Source organism: Camellia sinensis, chromosome 1 (genome assembly GCF_055761805.1).
Source record: "Camellia sinensis isolate YWXY chromosome 1, ASM5576180v1, whole genome shotgun sequence".
Taxonomy (NCBI): Eukaryota; Viridiplantae; Streptophyta; class Magnoliopsida; order Ericales; family Theaceae; genus Camellia; species Camellia sinensis.
In genome coordinates, this window is record NC_138961.1 from 227,184,833 (window position 1) to 227,204,796 (window position 19,964).

Here is a 19,964-nt window from a genome sequence, read left to right on the forward strand (position 1 = left end):
ACCACATCCTCCATACCGTGCTCAATTTCCAAGACCGGTGTAGACACTTCCGGCGGTGGATGGATCGATGAATTCCCGAAAACAATGGCTACTCCCTTCCCATGGAGGTATTTCACCATCTGATGCAAGGTGGACGAAACTACCTTTACTTGGTGCAACCACAGCCGCCCCAAAAGTAGATTGAAGGTCGCAGGAACTTCTAAGACGTGAAAGTCTACCTCATGCTATCCCGGCCCAACCTTGGTCTGAATTTTTACTGTCCCCATTACTTCTCTGCTCGTGTTATCATATGCCCGAATCACCTGGGCTGTCGGCACAAAGTCCGCGGTCTTTAAACCGATTGCATATGCAGTCCTTGCCGGGCACACATTGATGGCGGACCTTGTGTCGACAAGCACCACGGGTATCCATTTGTTTCTATACCCCACAGAGATGTAGAGTGGCTTGTTATGGTTCACACCCTCAGGTGGCAATTCTTTGTTGGAGAAAGTCAACATCGGGGTAGCCCCTCCCGGAAAAACTAAGCCCACCAACTGTTCGGGCGTGGTGTCTATGGAGAGCTTGGCCTTGTCTATAGCCGATAAGACAACTTGTCGATGCACTCGCGATGCCATAAGCAGTCCCCAGATGGAGATGTCTGCTTGTATCTTTTTCAACTGCTTCAGTACAGCCTCTTCTTCGAGTTGTTTCTCTTTCTATTTCTCGGCCTCCTTATCTTTCCCAGACGCCTCTGGCTGATCTAGGTGCGGGGGCTTGAAGTACCGCCCGCTTCTAGTCATATGGTCGACTTCACCAATGTGCCAGGTATCGTCAGGCTGGTTACTCCCCCAATCCTCATCCGTGTGGGCAAGACATAGATCATCGTCCTCCCACCACATGCCATCGGCAGCCAACAGACACCTGCTCGGCTCCGGTACAATTATACTCTCAGTACTTTTCGTCCACATGCTCGCAGCATTCTCTACCCTCGTGTACACAGCATTTTCAGTCCCCTCAGGGGCCTTGGCTTTTCTGATTCTCTCAAACTCTTCGACTCCTTTTTGCTCCAACTGCGTCAGTACAGCTGGCTGCTCTATAATTCCTGTATTCCAAATGCCCAGATCCTGAGCAAAATTCTTAGCACCGGCGCTCTCCAACGATGCATTCTGATCTCCGGCCCTTCCGGCCACAACTGAAGTCCTCGCCCCTGCCGGGCCTTGTTCCAACTAAGTTTCGTCGACAACATCTGGTAGGTCATCAAGCCTCTTGATTACCTCTGTTAACTCCTCAAAATCTGACCAGTTGACTATCATGACCTCTGGATCTTGTTCATTGAAAAATTGGAGGTTAGCAAAGTCCTCTTCCACAGCTGCCAAGTCACCTATCCTCTGACCAGATTCATCCCCCTGTATTACATAAAGCTCTGCCCCTGCCGGCAATTCCACATTTGGCCCAACTTGGCCCACTGATAGAATATAGTCACTCGGACTGTATACCTCCTCAGCAAAACTCCTAGATTCCTCGGATTCTGACTCAACAATCCCATTCTGCCCTGAAATCTTCCCTGTTTTGTCTTTAACAGTCACCACCATTGGTTCAGGTTGGGTTCTGGAGATGTCCAACATGCACAAGTTAGTGCAGTCAGAAAGGAGTACCTCCGGCTTGGGTAGGTGGGATAGGGTGATATATATGCTAGGATCATAAGATACGACCCCAGTCTGGATAAAGTTGATACGTTTGGGGGGTGGAGCTTGGTTGTGCAGTGGGAGAGGGTTTGTTGTGACATTGGGTTTTTCGGGAGGCACAATCACCTGTTTGTCAACGAGATCCTGAATCTCGTGACGCAATCTAAAACATTGGTCAGTATCGTGACCATGTTGTTGGTGATATGCGCAGTATTTTGCTAGGTTATGAGAGAGAAGAAGTGGATTTGGCAATGGCCTCAGCTCCAGGGGCTTTAAGTGCCCTTTCCTGATTAATACCCCCAGAGCCTTGGACAGGGGCATAAATAATGGGGTGGAGGTTCTTTGGCCTCGAGGTTGGTATTTGGTGATTTGTGTGTTGCTTCCGGGCGCGCCAGAGAAAGGTGTAGCTGCCATAGGTCTTGGAGGGGAAATGGTAGTGGCCATGCTTACTTCTGAAGCTCTAGCATTTGCGGCATTACTGGTGTCTGTATTGTTGTTGCGGTTGAAGGTTCTTCTGGGTTGCTCTCTGCCATTATCAATCAAGCCCTGCTTCAAGGCATCCTCAATCTGTACTCCCATCTCGTGCAGATTTGAAAAGGTAGGGAAGGGGAGCACGATCATTTTCTGCATCAACTTGGGCTGGAGATTGCGCACAATCATCTGGATTTGATCTTTATCGGTAGGCCTTAGGGTCATCATTGAGGCCTTCGCTCTCCACCTGGCTACAAACTCCGAAAAGCTCTCCTTAGGCTCCTACCTTGTTGTCTCAAGATCACGGGTTGTAATCTCGATTTGCGTATTATAGGAGTACTGTGCAATGAAAGCCTCGGCCATCTCATCCCAGTTCCGCTTAACATCGTCTTCTAATTTTACGTACCAGATAGTGGCCACACCCGACAGGGTCCGGCAGAATAATGAAAGCTTCTGCGGTCTGGTGAGGCCCATTGGCCGTAGTATATTTGAGAATAACCGGAGATGCACCATGGGATCCCCAGATCCTCAAAGCGGTCGATTTGTGGCATTTTGAATCTATCTGGTAGCTTCGCAGCCACGTCGGTGTACCCGTCCTCAATGTCCGGGATAGACTTCACCCCTTGGGATTTCTTGAACAACTTCTCAAGCTTGCTCAATTTCAACGCGGTAGGGTCGACCTCGAACTCGAAGGGAGAGTCCGATAGATTGGTAGGTGTTTTGGACAGCTGGGGTAAGATTGGGGTCGGAGCCGGCCCTATCAGAATGTCCGTACCTTCCTAGACATTGGGTGTTTCCCTGGGTGTTTGAACCCCTGGTGGTGAAGGAGCTTGATGCGAAACAAATGCTCTGTTTTGCTGTTGCAACCTGGTGATGAGCTCGGCCTGCTGGGCCATGATTGCAGCCTGTTGCTTGGAAAATTCTGCTTGGCGGACAGCGTCTTGCTGCATGAGTTTCATACTCTCTTGGAGTTGACACATCATTGCCTTCATTCCGGACGTGTTCTGCTGATCTATTTGACTGACTGGTATATCTATCTCTATGGTATATCTATCTCCATTTGAGTGACTGTCCACTGATGGGGTAGACCACTGCTCTGGCAAACTCTGTCCAGATATACTGCGTCTTCTCGTCCTTTGTCTAACAACCGGGGGTAGAGAATGGAACACTGGTTGTCCATCGACCAGATCCTCAGATCGATTGAGTCGGCGATCTCTTGTCCAGAGTGCTTGGGGAATATCTGCTTGGTCTGAAGCAATTGTGTTAAACTACCCCTAGCAAAAAGATAAATAAAACAATAATAAGGAAATAAACAACCAGACAAACAGACAGCATAACGGCTTTAAATAAATATACAACACACAGTTGGGCATCACAACACATAATCGATAAGCTGAAAATACTGTTCTCAAACACTGATCATTATCCCTAAATCACTGCCTCCAAAACTGAATCTGAAACCCGCAGATAACTGATTTCCAAAATACTGATCTGGTGCCCGCAGGCTTGATACCCAAACTCGTAAACTGATACATGCATTCCTGTAGAGACACACTCTAAAAGCACATAGCAAACAAGTGAGAGCCAAAACACCCCTATGTTGGGGTAGGGTTTCCCTGTCCTATTTTGTCAGGAGCTAGGATTTCACTACGCACGTAGCGGTTTCAAACAACCTATGATTGGATAAGTAACCTATCCTAGCTTGGAATGGTCACTATGGATTCCGAATATGCACTAGGTCGAATGGTCAAAAAGGGTGCCCCGGTAAAATTGGGGTTCGTGTTCCTGTCGTGGCAGAGCCCGCAACCGGTCAGTCTTATGGCACGCTTCTCGAAGCGAGCCTCCGGCAAACTGTTTAGGAATAGCATATGGAAAACACGGTGTCCTAGGCGCACCAATGCAAATGCAATGCAAAGAAACACACAAGTGTAGTCAAAACCAGATATCACGAGTTCGAGTCAAGTTCTCTAAATCCCCCGCAGAGTCACCAGAAACTGTAGACGTCCCCGAACGTCCCAGGAGGATGAATCCTGTTTTGTTCATTGGGGCTCACTACAGTTCAGGACTCAAACGTCACGGTCCTGTATCTAATCTCGCAGAGTGCAATGCAAGACCGATGAATCATCAAATCATCCAAATCCGGCAAATCGTTTTGAAAATAGATTTTTTTGAAAGAAGTGCCAAACATGGACTGCTTTGCCAGATACAGAGTCGCCATCTAAATATTTTATTTTGGGAAATTTAGGAAACCCTGACTCGTGCCTAAGGCCACGTGTTCATCATCACCAAAGTTGCCTCGGCTCGGGAACTTGGGTACGATTGGGGAAGGTCACTTCGTGAGCACCCCCGCTCGCCCGATCAAAGATCGGCCTCTACTAACCATGATATCGAGTTTTGAAAACATTATGCATTCTTATTCCGGTTATTAGCCTCGATTTACTATGTGATGCGCACAACATACAAGTATAGACTGGATCGCCTGAATTGGAACAAAACATTTCATGTTTGTTTTTTAAAGCGGTTTGCTACTCGCAAGTAGGCTAAAAATCCAGATTTTGCCACCCTCGGGTGGGCTTAGAAAAGATGGTTTTGCCACTAGCTAGTGGGCTTAAAACTCACAGTCAACGCATTATTCCAATTCAGATAATCCAATCTTCACTCACAGGCATTCAGGCAGATATATCACATAAGCAAATAGCCTCATGGTAAGCATGCTATCATGGCAGTCACTCACACATATGCAAGGATGCTAAAGCATAAATACTTACCGAGTACTCTAAGCCAAAACAGAAGCTATGTTAGAAATCCATGCATGATCCTAACTATGCCGAAATGCCTAATGCAACACATGCAGGAATGCAACTACAATAGGCTTGGCTATTCTAAAGATGGCATGTGAAATGCTATAACTAACAAATATTCAACTCGGAATTGAAATACAATGCAATTAGTATGATGCGCCGAGCCCGGTGCATGCAAGATAGATGAATGGATGCAAACATGCGAGTATAAGTATGCTAATTGAAACATGCCCTAATCTAACTATCATAAGCTGGTAAATAAAAAGGAGAAAGAAGTGGGGGTTGGAAGACATACATCACACACACGCACACTTATTATAATTATGCCCTCGCTCGGAGGGTCCGAATAAATAATACAGTCTGAATAAATAATTACAGTCCGAATGAATGATTAAACATTACAAAACCCTATTTAATTGACAAATTAACTAGGAAAGTAAATAAACTAGCATGCAAATTCATGGACTGCCTCAGCTCTGTTCCGAATGATGAAAGATGCATGCTCGAGTTGCCTTGCGCGGAAATCCATTGCGATGCCTCGATTCACCTCTGTTTGCAATTAACCCCGGAATGCTGTGCAAGGCTTTAGAAAGTTATTGATTTCTGATTTGCTGCAACAGAGAGCAAGAAAGGGGCATGACAAAGTATTTTCACATATGTATGCACACCTCGATCCTCGTGTCACCAATCACGCATCTCGATGCACGATGGCAGAGGAGTCGAATTGCACGACTCGATGTGAAATGAATGCACAACAAGGCCTAGACTCCATCATGGTTAATCCGAAGTGTCGGCAACCGAGAATTGAGACGCGTTTCGTCACTTGGAGTACGGAACGTCCCTCGTTTCCCGTGCTTGGGCTAACTCCTATCCCAAACACAATGCAAATGAGATGGCATACACAATGCGACTAACATGTAACCTAGCATACGCAATGCTATGGACTAAGATGGCATACATAATGCACGTGATGTAACATGGCATACACAATGCTCTAACATACAACCTAACATACGCAATGTTATGGACTGAAATGGCATACACAATGCATGATGGACTTACACCAACATGAGTGGACCTCAGCCACACCCACATCAGTGGCCATATGATGGAAATGAGACAACTGAAACACATACAAACATGCACATTGCAAGGGATCGATCCTAAGGCATCAAATGCCACTCTACCAAATCATGGAAAATGATGCAATATGGCATAGAAGCACACAAACTACAGCTCTGAAACATGATACAAAATGGTCCCGAAACATGCAAACATGGCACACAATGCAAGCTAGGGGGCCCGGGTACTGAAACTAGTGAAGTGCGTTACTCTAGAGGTACCCAAAACAATGCACTAATGGCAAAATCAACCCCAAACAGACCGTAGGCAGGTCTGAAACAGTGGGGAAATGACCTAAAATGATGGCTCAGAATGCAAAGAAATGGAGCTCATTCAATGGTCGGTAAATGAGGCATACAAGCCCGACTCTCAAACGCATTTAAAGAGTACGAAACATGGCAATATGGCATTTAAATAAGCTCTAAAATATGATGTATAATGGACCCAAAACATGAACACACCTCAGTATATACATGGAATGAGCCTCAAAACTCAAAGTTAAGCATGGGTATTGAACTACAAGCATGCAAAACAAACATCATTCGACCATGAGACCTGAAAACAGAGCTAAGTCAGTCCAAAATATGCACAACATTAGTTTAAGGCATGGCCAAAAAGAGCTAAAATCAAGGGTCAACAAAGCATGTGAAATAAGCTAGTGAACCATGATTTACACTACAAGTATGTGAAGCACATGAGGGCTCACCGAACCAGCCAAAAACAGAAGTATGCCATGCCAAAATATGTCCAAATAACCACTGAAACTCAGTCAATGCATGCAAAAATGAAGTGTTCCTTTGGAAGGCCATGAGGTGGATTACTCTACACATACATGATGGACATACAAAGTGGAAAAACTACCCCTGGAAAGAGGTTATGACAACCTTAAAACTCACTAAAAAGGGCCTAAAATGCACCAATGAAGCATGCAATGAAAGGTCCCTTTGAAAGGCCTTGAGGAGGATTGCTCTACACATGCATGAGGGACACAAAATATGGCCAAAAGGGCTCCGGACAAAGCTAAGGCAGACCTTAAAACTCTCCAAATAGGGCCTGAAATGTGAATTTGAAACATGCAAGTAGGAGCCCCTTTGGAAGGCCAACAATGCTAGTAAACAAATCTAGGGGTGAGAGGGTCACCCCTCTTTGATTTTAGCTCTCAAAATAGTGTGATAGCCACTGCAAATCCACTGGATTTCAATGGCTAGGAGGCCAAACAAAGCATGAAACAAGGGCCTAGGTGCAAGGCTCAAAACAAGAGGCAAACAAGCATACAAGGGGGTAGATGACCCCCAACAGAAAAATTCCCTTAACCAAACTTTAAGAGGGACTCAAAAAAAGACTCTTTTCAGTTTATGACAAACCTCGAAAATGCTTTCAAGCAAGGCTAAGATAGGAAGCAAAATAAGCCTACAAAGAGGGATGGAGCATGCAAGGAGGTAGATGACCTCAAACAGAAAAGTGTCCTTAATCAGACTTCAAGAGGAGCCCAAAATAAGACACTTTTCATTTAAGATGAAACCCAAAAATGCTTGCAAATAGGGCTAAGTTATGAAGAAAAATAATGAAAAAAATGGGGAAAATGATGACTTACCCTTGTAGCACAGCAATGCAGCAAGTTCTGGACCAAGAAGGTGAGCCTTCAACCTCTGAAAAACAACTCCGAGGTGATTGAATAGATGGTGGAGGTGGTAGGCTATGAGGTGTAGTGTAAATGGCCAAGAATATTAGGGTTTGGAGCTTGAAGAAGAGAGCTATGGAGGGTGGGGTGTATCTATCTCAGCCAAATGTTTCTAACCCTTACAAATGGAGAGGGAAGGTTTGTTTTATAGAGGAAGAGAGCCAAGACTTCTTGGAGAAGCCTCAAGAAAGGGTCAAAGCTTCTCAAAGAAGCTTAACCAAAATGGTCAAGCTTCTTGAAGAAGCTAGACCAAAGGGGTCAAGCTTCCACAAGAAGCTTGACAAAAAGGTCAAGCTTCTCCTTGAAGCTAAGCAAAAGGATCAAATCTTCCTTAAGAAGACAAACAAAAGGCTCAAAATCCTGGAGGAAGGGTCAAGTGCTTCACAGCTGGCACAATTGTGTTGCACTCAAGAAGGCCAAAAAGCAGAAGGTTGGCCGACCAGCCAAGGTGGTCGGCCGACCACTCCCCCTGGTCGACCGACCAAGGGTCAAAAGGGTCAAGGTGAAATGCTGGTCGGCCATACCAGAAAGATGGCCTCCCAGATGAGTAGAATACAACTGTATAGTGGGAGACCAGAAATTGTGGCCTAGGGGAGAGGAAAATCAGCTTTCTAGCAAGGTTCAAAAGGGTCAGGAAGAAAATCTGGTCGGCCTACCCATATTGGTGGCCTCCCAAATGAGTACAACACAATGGTGGTATGGGAGACTAGAAATTATGGCCCAAAAGTGAGGAAAACCAGCTTTCTGTCAAGAAAACCGGCTGGAGGAGAGAGAAAATGATTTCCAAAAGAATTGCTGGTCTCTCACTATAGTACCACCTCCCAAACAATGAAAATAAGGTCCATACCAAAAATGAACCCTAACCGATGCAAAACGAGGGTTCGGGGGCCAAAACACGTGTCCCGGGGCCCCAAAAACAGGCTGTTAGGTATCGGAAGTGGCATGCGACCACGAAGGTGGTCTCTCGGCCCACAGTGTCCCTCAAAAAAGAGGAAACAAGGTGTGTGCCAAAACCTGAAGCAAATAGAGGTAGTTATACGGTCCCAAACCGAGGCACACGGCTGACGGCTCCGAAAACCAGAAACTGGTCTGCAAACGGAAAAATGGCCTACGACCACGAAACGTAGCCAACGGCCACTGAGAGATGGTCTATGAGACCTCTCCCTCCCTTTGAGAAGAGAAAGTAGAGAAAACAGGACCTAGTTCACAAACCGAGGCAAAGCACAAAAGAGCCCCGAAGTCCGAAGGCAAGGCTCGCAGCCAAGACTCCGAAACCTCAGAACGAGCACAATATGCATCATCACCGAGTGCTCAATCAGTGACGTCTGAGTCTTAAGGTCGGTCAAAAATGGGGTGTCTACACATGGTCTACGTCCTCCATGCCTACGAAGATTGTGCAAGCCGCTCGTCATCCAGAGGAAGTACAAGGGTGCAGCCCATCATTCTTAGCCCAGAGGGCAAAATTTTGCTCTTCTGACTGGCTTGCATGCGTAAACAACCCCCAGTTCCCTCCTTCTTTCGAGATGGATCCTCCTGCACCTCCTCTTCCGTAAAACCCTCATTGGGTGAAAGAACTAAGACTTACTGTCTTTGAGAATCAGTTTCTTCCTTCCTATGAACCTCCAACTTCCCCCACTATATTTGAGCGATATCAAGCTCAGCTTTAGCTTGCGGCCTTTTCTCACTTGCCCTTCAATGTTCTTGAGGGTGATGTTCCTTTTAAGAACCTTTGATGGGCTTGCGACATTATGACTCGAAGTTATGTCCTCAATCCTATTGCCCAAGAAGAGCTTCAGATGTTTTTGGATCAACTCACACTGTTTCTTCATTGGCACCAAACTTCTGTGGCCACCACTCGATCTTTGGACAACATCTCAGCCCGTTGAATTCACACCTAGTATGAAGCAAAAAACCTTATCGATGAATATAATGACTTCAAGAATAAAGACTCTGCATATTGGGATATGGATGAAATAGAACAAGAATTGAAGGAAACGGAGTTTGAAATAAAAGCCGAACAACTTTTTCATCAAATAAGAGCATATCAGCTTCAGCAACTTAGCTTGGAAAAGATAAAAGACAGAATAAAAAAGGAACATAAATTCATTTACCACTGTTGGAACAAGTTCCATGACCTTGTCATTTTCTCTATTCTTTATTTTTATGAAATTGAATATGTAGCCAAAAAGGCTTTCTGATGTAATTTCTTTTACCTTAATAAAGCTAGGCTTTCTTTTCTTTATTCGGCATGGTCTGATTTTATTCTATTTTTCCAAAAAAAGAAAATCAGAGTTTCGAATTCACCAATTCTGTCCTTTGAAACCTGATTTAAACATATCCAATGAAATACTGGAGACCTAATTTGAACTTCACAAACATATGGAGTGTAATTGACAACCTCTTCCTTAGGTCTTCTTTTCCCAATCATATGGTTAACACAATCAACAGTTTCGAATCAATTATTTTTGCTTTGAACAAACAGTCTACATTTTCTGAAGTATGAAAACTTCCTTTAAGAATTGCACTGTTTTATTCTAAAAAAGTGATTCCCTTTGTATTTTTCACTACGTAACCAAATATTGGTTTTACATCACTTTGAAGCCTAGAACAAACAAATTCTAACTGCAGAGTATTTCAAACTTTACTTCGAAGGGTTTTACTTTCAATAAGAAACCTAAAAGCAAGCCTTTAATCCTCTTGAAGTAAACAAATACCTGAGCACTCCTGTACTCTTAGGTGTGAAATGTGCTTCGAAGTCAACTTCCTGCTTTCGAAGCTCATGCTGAATGTTTGTTACCTAATTTTGGCACCAAAGCTTGGCTTCGAAGCCAAACATTTGATTTCGAAGCCAATATTAGTATTTGAGATACGTTTCCCTCTCAAATTATCAACATTGAGAGAAACTCTTCGCATCCGTACCTTTAATGCTTCTTTATGAATTCTACCCACTTAAAACGATTGGGTATTTTTCAGACAGAAAGGTTTAAAAACCCTTTTATTTCGTGCTTCTAATTCACTTATTCGCCTAACACACAAACCCTTCATCTCTATTGACTTCTCATTTCCCTTACCCTCTTTCTTAACTTTGTCTTCTGAAAAAACTCCTGTCAATGGCTTCTTCCTCCTTGTAAATACCGGTTGTAAAACGTGTGAGTCCATCCGTAGCCTTAAAAAGGATCATTGCTGAAGAGTGTGAGAAATACAAGGCTGGTGAGAAAAGTGCTATTGACGAGCACATCTTCATTCCCCGTCGCCATAAACAACAAGAATACGTGCTTGGGCCCATTTTTAAGGAGATTCCCACTGAGCTTGCAGCTTTGTATCCGCGTCTGGAGGATCATTGCCTCCTTTATGAAGGCGGTCTTGATTGGGGAACCTGGAGGATGAACCAACCCTATCACTGCTGGCCCACAGTAAGACCAGAGTGGGAGAAATGGTATGATCAGGTCGTCCCTGCTAGGACACTAGATCTTCAGGAGCTTTGCCTCTTCGACGCACTTCAATTGTCTAGGTTCACCATTTCAAAGGACCCATTTTTAATACCTGTTGCTCTTTGTTTTTGGAATTCTGCTTTCAATTTCTTCCAATTTAGATGTGGGATGATGGCTCCTACTGTCCTTGACATCTGCCATCTGTTAGGATTATCCCCTATTGGTACCCCCATCGGTCCAAACTATCCTGACCTCAAAACCCATTTTTCTCTCCCCTCTCTGAACTTATCCTATAGTAACTTTGTCAAGGTTGAGAACAAAAGAGAATGCCCTGTGACTGATAGGGAATTTTTCTCTTTTTTATTGTATTGGCTTTGCAAATTCCTCTTCTGTACTTCTTTTCAAAGGATCATGCCTGAGTTTGCCCCTCTTGCCAAAGCCTTTGTTTTACAAAGAAAGGTGGCCTTAGCTCCATATGTTTTGGGTCATGTTTATAGAGCTTGTTCCTTTTTTTGTGAAAAATCCATAGATGCCAATCAAGAAGGCTCATTTTGGATACTCCAACTTTGATTTTTTACATACTTCACTGATTTGCAGTCTAAATGCTTAAAGTTCTTGGAGCCAAACCCTACCACTCATGGAATAAAGTTAGCCAATGTTTCACTTTATCCTTCCAACTTCGCCTTCTACTTTTCTTTCTTTCACCAACTCCCAGCTTTCCCTTCTTCTCACACCTTCTGCCCCTTCGAAGCTACCAATATTGGCCCAGCTTGGCTGAGGACCTTTTTGAGTGATAGGTCCTATTCTACACCTCAGCACAAAAATATGTAGGCTTCTATTTTGATCCCCAGGGAATTATTCATTGGTACTATGAACCCCAGAGCTTATAAGTGCATCTCTGAGCCCTATTGTCCTGCCCAATTTGCTAGGCAATTTGGACTCTCACAAGGGGTCCCTATCCCTCTTTGCAGTCAGTTCAATTTAACCCTTGCCAGTAAAGATTTGAAGGTTCCAAGATCCAGATTGGAAGAAGCAACTTCCAAATTTATCCAAGATCTAATTGATTTTGAGTACCTACCTTTCATACCTCAAAGCAATATACTGAAAAGGTACCAGAACTGGTGGATGGCCAATATGGAGGTGCACTTGGCCATTTTTCCTCAAGATCTATTAATGGTACCAGACGTGCCTCAAGCCAAGTCTAAAGGGACTGGAGTGGTTACTTCCTTCACTGCTCATGCTACCCCATTTCCTACCCTGGCTACTACTAAGTCTACTTCTGCTACCTCAACTCCTCCTAGAGTTACTTGAGCTACTTCGAACAAAAATATGCACTGTTGCTTCTTTTCTTTTCTCCTTTTTATGATACTCTTGCCTTTTACTTATAGTTCTTTCTTTGGTGCAGGTGGCGTAAGCGCCTCACAGGGAGACTCTTCTCAAAGAGCTCAAGCTTTAAATCTCCTTAAGAGCAAGCAGAAGCAACAAAGAAAAGGAAAGCTTTTGCTTGATCCTGAAGAAATGGTGAGGCTCACATGCAGGAAGATGAAGTAGAAAAAGAGCATGAGGTACCATTAAAAAGAAAGAAGAAAATGATAGTCTCTCTCTCTGATTTCACTGGGGAGCCTATTCACGAAGCAACTGTTAAAGCCGTGGAAGGGGAACACTCTAAAGAAATCATTGTGCTCCAGAGGGCTGAGAAGAGGAGACAACAGCAAATGCTTAGGGATGAAGCTGCTGCTGCTAATGAACTCCAAAGAGAAACTACAAGGAAATAGCAAACTACTAAACATTATACCCTTCGCAACTCTCCAGCCATTGCTACCACTTCTGAAACTAGTAACTTCCTTTTGTGTCTCTAATTTCCTTTCTCAAGTTCTTGATACTGAAACTTAACATTGCTTTGTATTTTTTCTTTTGCAGCAACAACTATTCTACCTTCTCATTCAATAAGGACTTCTTCAGTTTCATCTGAAGTTGTGAGACTATCAGAAACAATGCCTCGAAATGTGAAGCCCATTCAAGCAATGCTCGCACTCTCTGGTTCCACATTTTTTATACCTTCATTGATGCGAAGCATTCCTGTATCCTTATCCTTTGGCTTAACTTTATACCTTTCTCTTCTATCCTTTAACTCAGCCCAATTTATTCTTCCTTCAAACCTTGCTGCCCCTTCCCCTCCTGAGGAAATCCCGGTTATTACTTCATCTCTAGTGACAACTGATTCCCTTAGAGAAGACACTAGTAGCTCACCAGTTCCTTATCCATTAACCCTATCTAGCTCTAGTCCCTCTTTTCTTGACCTACTGGTAGCTAAGACTATGGAAACTGCTAGGGATACTTCATCTTCCTCTCCTATCCCTACGCAGCTATCTCTTCCTTCTACCAGAGCCTTTTCTGTACTAACCATGTCAACGGAAGAGGTGGACATTTTCGAAGCTAAACTAACTAGCCTTTTTTACATGCTTTCTACCATCCAGCAGCTAGCAATGAAGCTGAGCCATTGTTTCTACCAGAGCCCTTTCTGTATCAACCATGTCAACGGAAGAGGTGGACATTTTCGAAGCTAAACTAGCTAGCCTTTTTGATATGCCTTCTACCATTCTAACAGCTCGCAATGAAACTAAGCCATTGGTTTTGGCTGATTCTCTCTTGGAAATTTTTGAGAGCTCTTCCACCACCAGTAGGAGTTCCTCGCCTTCACTGGATTTGGATAGCTGTTTGGAGTTGCTGACATTGTTCTCGAGGACCCCCTTCGAAGCCTTGCAAAGACATATTATCAAGAATAGTTTCCTCCAGTGTTACAAGGTTATTGAGCAATCCAGCATGGCTATTTCAAGTCATTTATCTCAGGCAGCAGCTACCATTGACTTTTATATCAACATCTGTCATGTTGCCAAAGCTGCAGAGGAGAAATTATTAAGAGACCAAAATTTGTTTCTTAGATACGTGCTGAAGTGTCTGAATTGAAAGAACAACATTCATCTGTCTCCCAATTTCGAGCCCAACTTTTGGAGAAAAAAGCTCAACTAAAAGAAGAGTTATTAGCAGTCAACCTGGCTTTGGATCGAACTGCCACCAAGCTGTAAATTATCAACCAAGGACTAGCTGATTGAAAGCAGGAGATGACTACGGCCATTCAGTTGTTCCCATCTCTTAAGAGTAGAGAGTCAATTGTAAAGGAACAACTGAAACATTGTACTGACTTTTGGGACAATCTACGGCTGCATGTATTCAACTCCTTATGAAATAAAATCTTTATTTATTATTTGAGTGTTTTCATGGTTCTTTTGTTTAGCACTTATTATACTCCTTGTGTTTCCCACACAATTGGATAATAAGGCTTCAAATATCTTCCATTAATTTTCTTAGGGTGTACATATCCATTCAAATTTCTCAAATGATATGCTCCCCAAGGCAAAACTCTATGAACTTGATATGGTCCTTACCAATTAGGTGACCATTTGCCAAACTTATGGCTTTTAATCCCTATTGGGAGTATTGTCTTCCATACCAAATCATCTTCATCAAAGCTAATGTGCTTGACTTTCTTATTATAGTTTTTGGCTACTTTCTTCTTTTGGAAAAAAATGCTATTTAATGCCAAAATTCTAACTTCATCCACATTCTCTAACTCCAAGCACATACTTTGATGGTACTACTCAGTAGCTAACTGATCCTGACATCTCACCCTCAAGAACTTAATATTAATTTCTACAGGTAACACTGCATCATGCCCATATACCAAGGCATAAGGAGTAACCCCTATACTTGACCTTGGAGAAGTCCTATAAGCCCATAATACATCCAATAGTAAGTTATGCCAATCCCTGGGATTGTCTTCCACAACTCTCTGTATTTCTTTTTTCAAGGATTTAGTGGATGATTCTGCCTGACCATTTGCTTGTACATAATAAGAGGTAGAATTAACAAGGCTAATTCCAAACTCTGCCACAAAAGACTTTACCATCTTTCCATCAAATACAGTCCCATTATCAACAGTTATGGTCTGTGGGATGCCAAATCTGTGGATTAGATCTTTAATGAATCTAATAAATTCAGTATGGTCTATAGCCTTATATAGTTTAGCTTCGACCCACTTAGTGAAGTAATATGTGGCCACTAAGATAAAACAATGATGCTTTGAAGAAGGTGGGTGTATTTTTCCTATCATATCAGCCTATCCTCTAAACGGCTAAGGCTTCATAACCGCATACAGATCAGTTATTGGTACATGTCTTATCGTGCCATGCTTTTGGCATGCCTGGCAACCTCTAGCATATTCTATGCAATCTTTAAGGATGGTTGGCCAATAGTAGGAATGTCTTCGAAGCAATCATCTCATCTTCACACTAGGCTGATGAGCACCACAGATGCCCTCATAAACCTCAGCCATGGCTATCAATGCCTCCTTTGGCCCTAAACATTCCAATAATAACCCATCTGCTCCCCTTTTGTAAAGAGCATTACCATACATTATGTATTGCATAGATTGTAATTTGATTTTTCTGCTGGCTTTCGAAGATAGGCCAATTAAGTACTGCATTATTGGATACCTCAAATTTTGTTCTTGTAAGTCATTATGATTGACTTCTAACACCACATTCCTTTTGGTTAAAGGTGGTATTACTTTTTGATATGTCGTTTGACTTATGTTCATTTGAGTTTTATCCTTTCTCCTGAAATTCGAAACTTTCTGAACCACATCATTGGCTTTGTTATTCATGAATCTTGGGACATAAGTCACATTTGTTATCTGGAATTAAGAAAGCAAATATAATGCAACAACTTAGTATAGCAACATGCTTGCACTTTGACATTTGAAAATTCCTTTTACTTGGTTAACCAGCAATTGAGAATCCCCAAATATATCAATTGCATGAACTTGTACCTAATAAGTATTTCCAGTCCCATTATTAAAGCTTCATATTCAGCTTGATTAATGGAACAAGTAATTTCATCCACTCTGAAACCATGTGTGGTTTCTATCCCTTGTGGTGAGTTAATCACCACACCAATTCTAGTTAGACCATTGACTTTTGACCCATCAAACCACATTTGCCATGGTTCAATACTAACTATACCAAGATTCATTATCTCTTGGCTTTCTCTCTGATGTGGATGATCTGCCAAGAAATTAGCTAAAACTTATCCTTTTACTGCTTTTTGGGGAACATTCTAGATGAAATTTTAATAAAGCTAGTATCCATTTATCAATTCTTCCTCTCAACATAGGTCTAAACAACATATATTTAACCAAATCTGTGATTGTAATTACCAAGACAGTTGTAGCCAAAAGCTAGTATCTTAGTTTCATTACAGCAAAATACAATGCAAGACACAGCTTTTCTAAAACTGAATATTTACATTCACAAGAATTTAAGAACCTACTAAGGTAATAAACTGCTTGCTCTTTGCCTTCTTCATTGTCCTGGGCTAAGAAAACTCCCAGTGAATCTTCTGCTGCAGTAATGTACAGCTTCAAGGGCTTATCACCCTTTGGTCACATCAGTACTAGAGGCTTGGCTAAGTTGGCTTTGATTCCTTTGAAAGTAATTTGATGCTCTACTATCCACACAAACTCCTCTTCATCTTTCAATCTTAATAAGGAAAAAAATACTTTAGTTTTTTTTGTAGTATTAGAAATAAATCTTCGAAGAAAATTAACATGTCCAAGGAATTTTTATACTTCTTTCTTACTTGATGGAGGCTTGGCTTCAATGATAGCTTTGGATTTATTTTGATCAATCTGTATTCCCTTCTTGTGTACTACATAGCCCAAGAAGTTTCCAGCTGATACGCCAAAAGCACATTTGAGAAGATTAAGCTTCAACTTGAACTTTCTCATTCTTTCAAAAGTTGCTTCCAAGTGAAACAAATGTTCCTCCATGGATTGAGACTTCACTACAATGTCATCAATATAACACTCTAAATATCCTCCAGTGAGATCATGAAAGATAGTGTTCATAGCCCTTTGATATGTAGCCCCAGTATTCTTGAGGCCAAATGGCATCTTAATCCATTCGAAGGTGCCAATGTTCCCAGGACATTTGAATGTTGTCTTATAGATATCCTCTTCTGCAATGCAGATTTGGTTATAACCAGAGTGCCCATCGATCATTGATAAAATCTTGTGCCCTGCTGAACTATCCACCAATAAATCTACTATGGGCATAGGGTACTCATCTTTTGAAGTTGCTAAATTTAGGTTTCTAAAATCAATACATACCCTCATTTTACCATTCTTCTTAACTACAGGCACAATATTAGATAGCCATTCAATATATTTGGTGGTTTTAATAAAGCCTGCCTTAAGGAGCCTAAGAATTTCCTCCTTGACCTTCTGAATCACTTCAGGACTCATCCTTCTTGGTTTTTGCTTGTATGACTTGAAATTAGGCTTCATATGGAGCCTATGTTCTACTAATGACCTATCCAATCCTCGCAGTCCATTATAAGACCATGCAAAATAATCTTTATATCTCTTTAAGACCATCAACAACTAGTCCCTGTCAGGAACACTTAGCCAAGCACTAATGTAGGTGGGTTGATGTGTAGAACCTTCCCCTAAATTAACCTTTTCCGAGGGGTCTTGTATCTAAAAACTCACTAATGCTTCTTTTTTTGATTTCTTCTGTCTTCAAAACAATTTCTTTGCTTTGTTTTGCTCCCAGTTTCTTTGATTCAACATCTTTGCCCTCCTCCTCATAGACAAAGTTTGTCCATAAGGCTTCTTCCTCCTATATTTCCTGGACTTTTGTTTCGATGTCCAATGCACAGTATTTATCAAAAGTTAAAGGTCTGACCTGTTGTTGTTTATGCTTGCAGTCAACTATCATGGCTTCCTTCTCTTGTTCCTGAACCTTTTGGACTATTGCTTTTAAGTCCAATGCTATGAACTTAACTAAAGCCAAAGGTCTGGCTTCTTGGGTTTCACCTTCTTGCCTACAACCAGACATCATTATCATCTTTGACGACGAATTCTTCATCAGCACTCTCCTGTACCAAGTGCTTCAGGTGTGCTACTTCCTCATCAGCCATTACTTCGGCTGAACCATCAGGTTTTCTTAATATACTGAGTGGTGTTACTCCTTCAATATGCAACTTGGCCTCCGCAAAATCAGCACAAGCGACAAAGGGTTGAGGGTCTGCATTGATCTCCTCTGTCTCACCATTGCACAAGGCCATCATTATCTTCTGATGTAGAGAGGAAGGCACACATTTGTTGGTGTGAATCCAATCCCTACCAAGTAGAGCATTATACTTAGCATTGCTGTCAATAACAAAGAATGTCGTCATGCAATCTCTGGTTCCTACACTCAGGTTGATGAGCAAAATACCCTGAGCTATCTGTTTATCTCCAGCAGAACCAGCAATGGTTGTGCTGGTTGAGATTAATCTGGGGTTCTTTTTCCCTAGTTTTTTCAAAGGAGATTTCGGAAGCAGGTTCACCGCTGCTCTATTATCTACCAATACCCTATTCATCTGTATCCCATCGAAAAAAGCCTTGATATACAAGGGCTTGACATGTTGTGTCATGAATGTTGTAGGATACTCAAAAGGATATCAGAGATTAATACTCATTTCTTCCTCACTCTTGTCCCCAGTTTCCATTGGTGTGGCCACTTTGAATTCATCTTGAACCATACTAACCTGTGAATCTTCACTAGAAACTGGAATAAGGTCAATCTCCTAACCTTCTTGGTTTTCATCTTCAGCGTGGAACTCCTGTGGTAGTATATGCACCATATTCACTGACACTGGAGGAAATGAGCCAAATTGAACCACTGGCTGTACTTGCTTCTTTTCCAAGCCAACTTGTTCAATTACTTCAGAAACATCTTTCATGTTGTATTCCGGCACTTCAGTACTAGTGACTTCCTTCGAATGGTCTGTTCCTGCTGGTTTTTAGACCAAAAATGTCTGTTCATCCATGAAGGCCTCAAACATTTCCTCCTCAACCATCTATTTCCTTTGGCCTAGGTCAACTTTTCCCTCTGTCTCACTGTCGCTTTCCATCAAAGCCTTTTCAAGACCTACTAAACCGGATCTTTCTTTGATTGGCTTTCAGTTCAGAGTGAACTTTAGCCAACTGCTCTTTGCTGAAACTCCTTCTGTCCTGAGGAGTTGATTTTGGACTATGATTCAACTTTGGACTTTTTCTTCCCTCTGTTTGGCCTTTTGGCTAGGCCAATGAAGAACTTTTTCCACTTTCTTTCAGATCCTTTTGGTACTGAGTGTACTTTCGCTAGATCTTCCTCCTTTAGGACCTAGAAATTACTAGGAGCATATTTGGTTCCTTTATTTTTGGATGTTTTAGTAACACCCAATTATTTAGAGTCGCCAAGGGAGGTTTAACCATCATACCCTAGTCTCCAACAACACTTCTCTGGGTAGGTATTTCTTTAGGCTTATTCTGCATGACAAACCAATCTAGAACCCCAGGTACCCATGAACCCACTAGCTCAGTTGTTGAACTGTCTCTTTCTGCCTTCGAAGCCAGTTTCGAAACTGCTTGTGGAGACCACTGCTTGGCTCTACCCCCCTGTCTTGGGCCTAATTCAGGCCTTCCATGAGGGTGGCTACTTTCTATCTTGTGTGAGACTGGTCTAGGAGGCCAATCTCTAGCTCTGATCCCATAACTTGAGCCCACTTCAAGTCTCCTCTCAGGATGATTGCCCTCTATTCTGTAATAGTTGTGTGATTTGAACTCATGTAGAGGTCTCTTACCCTTGGAATGCCTCTAGTGGCTGTTAGTCCAACCAAGAATGGCTGCTGTCTAGGACCAGTTGGGTGG